A 7,518-nucleotide genomic window follows, 5' to 3' on the forward strand; every position below is an offset into this window, starting at 1 on the left:
TTCCATAAAGTTGTTTACTGAAGTGTGTTGTCTTACTTGGCTAATCATGTGAAATGTGTTCATTAAAGGACCAATTAGGTCCACCTGTAGCAAACCAAGGTATAAAAGAAGAGGATTGAAAAAACAGGTGGCTTTTAGCCCTTGGCCTTCTGATCTGAGTCTGTGTCATCTCTGATTCAAAAATGACATTTGGGGATCTGTGGGGGCTATTGGAGATCTTTTCTGCACCGCGTGACCCAACTGGAGCTTCTCAAGTACACTTTGCCTGAAGCTCCCACTGTGCCCATGACAGGATCCCCTTTGAGTGTCTGGGACATCCCGGCTCTTTGGCAGCCTGGGGACTCCTGGGATGTCACCGTGGAGCCCCCGTGAGTGCCTCTGACAGATCAGTGCCTTTACAGCCCAAGGTGCCCTGGGATGTCACCATGGAATGGCTGTGACTGCCTCTGACCACAGGGCTCTTTATCATCCCCAGAAAGCCCTGGGAGATCTCCATGGAGCCCCTGTCTGTGCCAGTGACATTCCAGCTCTGGAACAGCCTGGAGACTCTTGGAAAGTCCCCATGGAACCTCTCTGAGGGCTTGTGACAAATCTGATCCTTAGCAGGAAACCATCATCAGGTCCCTGTTGCTATGGTCAGTTTCCACGGCAAGCATCACCAGGGCCCTGTTGCTATGGTCCGATGGTCAGTCCCTTGGCAGCTCCATGGAGACCCCATGCCAGGGATGGTTGCCATGGACACCAGCTCAGGCCTGCAGCCACAGCCCGTTGCCATGGTAACCATTTGCAGCCCCCCTCCCCAGGCTCATGGGATCCCAGAACCACAGAATTGGTTGACCTGGGAGGGACCCATCAGGATCCTCCAGTCCAACTGCTGGCCCTGCACAGGACACCCCAACAATGCCAGCGTGGGCCTGGCAGCGCTGTCCAAACGCTGCTGCAGCTCAGAGAGCCCTGGAGCTGGGACCCTTTCCTGGGGAGCCTGGGCAGGGCCCCAGCAGCTTCTGGGCAAAAACCTTTTCCTGACATCCAACCTGAGCCTGCCCCAGCTCAGGACTCAGCTGCAGCCGTTCCCTCCACTCCTGTCCCTGGGCACCAGAGGGAAGAGGTTCCCACAGCCCCAGCCATGGACCCGCTCCCAAGGCTGTTGCCATGGCCACCAGGGCTGGGACCAGCTGGGATGCTCGGTTTCCACGGGCCGGGGTTCAGGAATGGGATACCCCAATTTCCTGCTTCCGCTAAAACCATGCTGCCTTCCCGCCTCCCATGGAAAGTACAAAAGGCAAAGATCCTGGGCAGGGGTAATAACAATTTATAAGAAACAGCAATGAGATAAGGAAAAAACAGAACAGAAACAATATTGATAACAGAACAGATAAATAAAAGTGTTTACAGGGAAAACTAAAACACAACTGTCTGGCTCTTCCCAGAAACATATTTTCCCCACCTGGAAGGGACACCCTTCTTCTCAGGGACAGAGTCCCTTTCCTACCCCTGGCAGTGACCTGAGGTGGGAGTGAATGTAATGACACAGCCATGGCCAGACCCTCATGTTCTTCAGTTCCACACCATGTCATTGACGGGGGAAGAAATAGGGGCAGGTGTCTTCTCAGCATGGATCATAGGAAAAAAGGATCACCTGGACTCTTCTCAACGTTGGACCTCCATGGGGCGTTAAGCTGGAGCAGTGCACAAAGCTCCTCCTGCAGCTGGGGCACTCGCAGGGCTTCCCTTAGTGGTGCCTCCATTGGTGTTTTGTCATGTTAGAGCTATGGGTGAACGTCTTCCCACACTGGGGACACTGGTAGGGCCTCTCCCCTCTGTGGATGCATTGGAGGGTGATGAGGTGGGAGTTTTGCTTGAAGCCCTTCCCACACTCAGAGCAGCGGAAGGGCCTCTCATCTGTGTGAATCCACTCATGCAGGAGGAGATTGGAGCTGCTCTGAAACCTCTTCCCACAGGTGGGGCACTTGCAGGGCCTCTCCCCAGTGTGGATGCGCTGGTGCCTGATGAGGTTGGAGTTGCAGTTAAAGCCCTTCCCACACTCATAGAAGCAGAAGGGCTTCTCCTCTGTGTGAATCTGCTGGTGCTGGAGGAGACTGCAGCTGGTCCAAAACCTCTTCTGACACTGGGGACACTCGTAGGGCCTCTCCCCAGTGTGGATGCGTTGGTGCCTGATGAGTTCTGACCTGTAGCTGAAGCCCTTCCCACACTCCCCACACTCATAGGCCCATTCCCCAGTGTGGATCATCTAGTGGGAGATCAGGCTGCTGCTTTGCCTGAAGCTCTTCCCACACTCCAAGCACTTGTACCGCTTCTCCCCATCATGAAGCTGCTCATGGATCACCACCTCTGAGCTCTGGCTGAAGCTCTGTCCACCTTCCTGGCTCAGGGAGGGTCTTTCCTCCTCTGAGCACCCTGGCCTGGGTTTGGAGCCCCTCTTCCTGTGGAATCTCTGGGGAATTTCCTCCCTGTTGGATTCCTGTGCCCTGGAGTCACTCATAACAGCCTCTTCCATGAGGTTCTGCTGGAGGGATTTGTCCTCTCTGGTCCCAGTCCTCAGCTTCTTGTCTGGGGGAGGAAAGACAAGGAGTGGATGGGATTTGGCTCCAAGCCTGAAGGAAGGGGAAGGAGATCCCCCCAGTGCATCCCCGGTAGGATGGTGTTGGCAGCGAGGTTGTCCTGCAGCCAGAGGCCATGCTGTGCTGGGAGATGGAGCAGGAGAGAGGGTGAAAGGGGCACTGACTTCGTCCTCACCTGCCCGGACGTTCCGGGGATCCTTCCTGTTCCTCACAGCTTCCTTTTCCATCTGGCAAAGGTTTGGGGATGGAAAATCCTGTTTTGGGAGAATAACATGTGATGAGCACATTGAGATTTGTACTGGTTTGAAGGCAAACATGGGGAGAGTCTAAAGCAGAATTGCAATTCAAAACCAAAATGAAGATCAAGGCAATGATACAGAAACACTGCCTTGAACTGACAGAGTCAGGATATAACCTGACACCTTGTTGGTCAGGGTGGTGGCAGCAGTCCCATTAAATGGTGGCTGCAGTCCTGTTGGAGAGATGAACGTGATTCTGTCAGAGCAGTGATCCTGTAGAAGGATCTGGTCTTCCTCTGGATGTCCAGTGGGGGTTTTGGAGCTCTTGTCCTCTGGGAATCCAGCAGGCAAGAAACTACTGCAGTTAAAAGCCATAGATTATATCCAGGCAGGAATGCTTGGATCCTCCCCCTGGGCGGAGAATCCCACAATGGGATGATGGAATTTTATCAGTCCTGCAGTGACACACAATGGCCCATTCACAGAAGATATCTCCCCTGGAGGGCGTTATCAGGGATGTGTCATGGAACAGATAAAGAACCCTGCCCCACCTGTTTATAGCAGTTGATGGAGATGGTGATTGAAAACATGCATTTGGTATTGCCCTGCTACAGGGGACGTCTCTGTCCCTTGTCACTCCCTTGCTCTCTCATCTTTTCTCTTTCTTTCCATCTCTCTACCTCACATTTACTGTTCAATAAAATCCGTTCTGGATTTGGTCTCGTTAGCACCTTATTTGGGGCAGAGGCATCTCTCTAACAATTTTCTTAACCAGATTGTGACATTATTTATGCACAGTGAGTTCAGGGCACTGTTCTCTGACCCCAAGTGCCTTTGACGACAGCATGGTTCCCTCCACTGAGGAGGTTGTGGTTCTTTCTGGACGAACTCTTGGAAACTTGGACACAGTCGCTTCTTGCTCCTGGGGAACTTATGGGAGAAATGATGAGGAAAATGACTTTTATGGGTGGCCAGTGTAAAGAAAACAATTTGTTGTCGTTCCTTGTAAAGTTTGTTAAAATCACTGGAGGAAAGGGAGCAAATGATACCAGTCAGACTGACAAGGTTCCTTCGCCCCACGATGAGGAACACAAGGCTGCTGAAATTCCCACAAGAAGCCCAGCCCAAGTAGCTAGATTTCTGAATAAGTCCTGAATTGCCTGGCTTGGGGACGTAACCAAATGCGAGAATCCTTTTTCTCTCCATCCCTGTCACCTTTGTGAGTGCTACACAGAGCTTTCCCTTCCTTTTAATAATCTTTATTGGGCCAAATTTCAATTTCCTTTTATTGAAACCTGCCAGCAGCTGAGCTGGAGATGTGCAGGAAGCAATGAATATTGGAATTGCCACATTACTGCTTGGATTGTCAGTACATTCATGTTTGGGATTTGTTTGTGCTTTCATCACAAGTTACTTGTGGGAAGAGCATATATTCTTCAAAGTAATTTTGCAGAGACAAGTTTGATTTCTGCCAAGTTTATTTTGTCCAGTGCCCAGAGGATGCTCAAGGGGTCTCTGTGCCTCTCTCACTGGGGGATGTTTGGGAGGGGTTTAGTGAGGGTTTTTCCTGTCCCTGTCACCCCAGGCAGTTCCCCAGGGGGGGTCCCTGATCCTGTCGCCCCAGGCCATTCCCCAGGGGGTCTCCATCATTCTCACCCCAGGAAATGCCTGGGGGGTCTCCCTCCCTCTCACCCCTGTGCCAGGGGATGCTTGGGGCAGTCTCTGTCCCTCTCAGCCCAGGGGATGCTCAGGGGGTCTCTGTCCCCTCACCCTGGGGGATGCTCGGGGGGTCTCCATCCCTCTGGCCTCAGGCAATGCCTGTGCAGGGTTGGGGACCAGGGGCTCTGTGTCCCTCTCACCGCTGAGGGTGCTCGGGGCTGGGGGGGCTCTCCGACCTTCTCACACCTGGGGAGGCCGGGGGGTCTCTGTCCCTCTCAGCCCTGCTGTGACCCCACCCAAACATCATCGGGGTCAGAGGGACACAGACACCTGCAAACCACCAGAAGGGCTGAACCTGGGATTTGGTTTGGGGCTGAGGATTTTGGAAAGGGCTGGAACTGAGGCTGGGATTGGATTTGGGGCTGAGATTTGGATTAGAGCTGGGATTGGGGTTAAGGCTAGACATGGGATTGGCTTTAGGGCTGGGGTTGGGATTGGGTCTGGGCATAGATGAGTTTGAGACTGGGATGAGAATAAATACAGAACTGTGAGTGTGTCTAAACATGGAGTGAGACTGAGACCAGGATCAGGGTCAGGTTTGGGATTGAGCTCACCCAGAGTGGGACAGCAGGGATGCCACTGTGGGAAGGTTTGGGGAAAATCCTGGTTTGGGGTAAAACAAGGTGTGAATGCCTTGTGCTGGGGATTCCTCCCACCCAGGTCCATTTCTAGAACTGACCTGATGTCCAAAAATCAAGAGTGAATAAAAAAAAGCCACCAGGAGTTTCCCATTTCCAGTCTCATCCCTCTTGGGTTATGGTTGGTCCCCCATCTCAGGGCTGGTGGGGATCCCATGGGTCCTGGGGATCCCTCCTCTCCAGGGTCCTGCTGTTGGGTTCTGGGAGATTCTGGGGTCCCAAGGTCCCCCTCTCCATCCTCCCCTCAATCCAGCCACTTGGGGTTCCCCCTTCTTTCCACCACCCTGTCCTGGTTTGGGGCAAATTTGGTTGAAACCCTCCAAAAGGAGTTTCCTCTAGAATGCCGATTCAGCAGCCCCACTCTCAGTCAGTTCAGGAAAATAATTGCTTAGAGAAACGTGGAAAAAAACTTTATTTAACAGGCAAAGCATTCACCAGCACAAAACTTGAACAATATTAATCAATAAAACCTCCTGCTGCTCCAAAATAAATGACAAACTCCAAAAGTCCCTCTGTTGCCCGATTGATAAATGACACAAAACTCGGATAAGTTTTGTGGGTGCTTTATTAAGGGCCCGGGGAACTGGGGGACTCACGTCCCTAAAGTCCGAGCCCCCAAATTCACGTATGGGTGCTTCCCTCTTATACATGCGATTCACAACAAAGTCTCCGAGGAACAGTTTCCCCGTTCCCTTTGCCTAGCCTCCAAGGAACAGTTCCCCGTTCCCCTTGCCTGGTCACAGACCCCTTGTGATACATTCCTTGGTTCACAAACAAGATCATTAATCCTCTGCTTATCTTATTCTAAGAGCATTGTATGCTGCCTCTAGACAGGTTAGCATTCTTACTTTCTTGCACTAGTTTAATTATTTATTAAATCCCTAAGACTACCTGCTAGGTTACACACAAAACTCAACACACTTTTCAACGGCTACAAAACTGCTTTTAACAAACCAGTTCACACACAACTCACTATAATTAAATATTTTGCTAAATTTCATTTCTTTTCCAACATTTCCCCCCTTTTGAGCATCCTTCAGTCCTGCTGCAAGGATGCTCAATCAACAGTATTGACAGTAACATCTTCATAATGAGGTGGGGAATGTTCTTCATTCTGCCGCCCACGGGTCATCGCCTTCAGCAACCGGAGAGATCGCCTCTTTTCCTTTTCGATCACACCTAAGAGGCATCTATATACAATCCATATAGTCACTAGAAATACTAAAAACATTAGTACATACTGTATAGCAGACGTAATCCAGCCAGACAGGTGAAGCCCCAAAGAATCAAATACTGCTCCTATCCAATTATGCTGTGCTTCCCTTTCAATTTCCTTGGTTTTTGTTTCCACTTCTGCCAGTTGAGAAATATCTTTCTCAACTTCAAGTGTAACATTTGGAATGTGTACACAGCAATGATCTATTCTCTTACTCAGGTAACCACAAACTCCATGTTCCTTTAACAGTAGCAAATCCAATGCCATTCTGTTTTGTAGGGTCATTCTTGATGTAGCTTGCAATTGCAAATTTAGATCCTTAAATCCCTTCTTAGTAGCTGCTGCCAACCTTTCTGTCTGTCCTAACAAATTGTTGAGCATTTCCCTGTTTCGATATGTCGCTACCGGAGGGAATAATGACTCTAATATCCATCCAAATTGCACTCCTGAGCCAGGTTCATGCCACTGCTCCTCTAGGGATTCTTCCCTCTTTCTGAGTCCTCTCCTTTGGATCAATCTATTCTGTTTCCAGTATGGACACAATGTGGGAACCCCTAGGGTGATTTGTGTTACTGATCCATCTAGAGGTAAATGTGTGGTCCACTGTCCGTGTCCCAACACCCAGACTAGATTTCCAGGGCTATGCACAGTAGTATATCTGCAATCTATAGGTCCATCCATGGACTCTCTGCTAACCGTGTGATCATACCCCCTACACTCGCATCCCCACTTTAATGCCATTTTCACCGGTACCAATCCGATTCGGTCTTCCGGTGTATCACATGTAAAAACCTCAGTACAATTCCAATCCTCTTTCTGCGGTCTGAACTCTCGGGAAGATGTAGACGTGATAAGGGCCCTATAATGTGACTGATTCTTTACTCCTGACCATTGGATGCACCATTGTACTTCCCCAAGGTAATTATAGTGTTCCAAAACACTAGGTCCCCATAATGTCTTCCAACTATTCCAGGTGTCAAAATTCTGTGTGACATTCTGACAACTCATCTCATTTTGTTGGGATTTCGTTCTTATTCGTACTGTATTGCATGGCTCATCTATTGGGGTTGCAATTAAACACCTCCTGGTATTTTGAATCCAACCATAATGATTGGATTTCTTTT

At 50.0% G+C, this 7,518-nt stretch overlaps 1 pseudogene; it reads right to left on the reverse strand.

Annotated features, from left to right (window-relative positions):
• Positions 1–1,732: 1,732 nt before the first annotated feature.
• LOC131092459 (zinc finger protein 239-like) lies at positions 1,733–2,809 on the reverse strand (annotated as a pseudogene).
• Positions 2,810–7,518: the final 4,709 nt, after the last annotated feature.

This window comes from Melospiza georgiana, chromosome 22 (assembly GCF_028018845.1).
Source record: "Melospiza georgiana isolate bMelGeo1 chromosome 22, bMelGeo1.pri, whole genome shotgun sequence".
Classification (NCBI taxonomy): domain Eukaryota; kingdom Metazoa; phylum Chordata; class Aves; order Passeriformes; family Passerellidae; genus Melospiza; species Melospiza georgiana.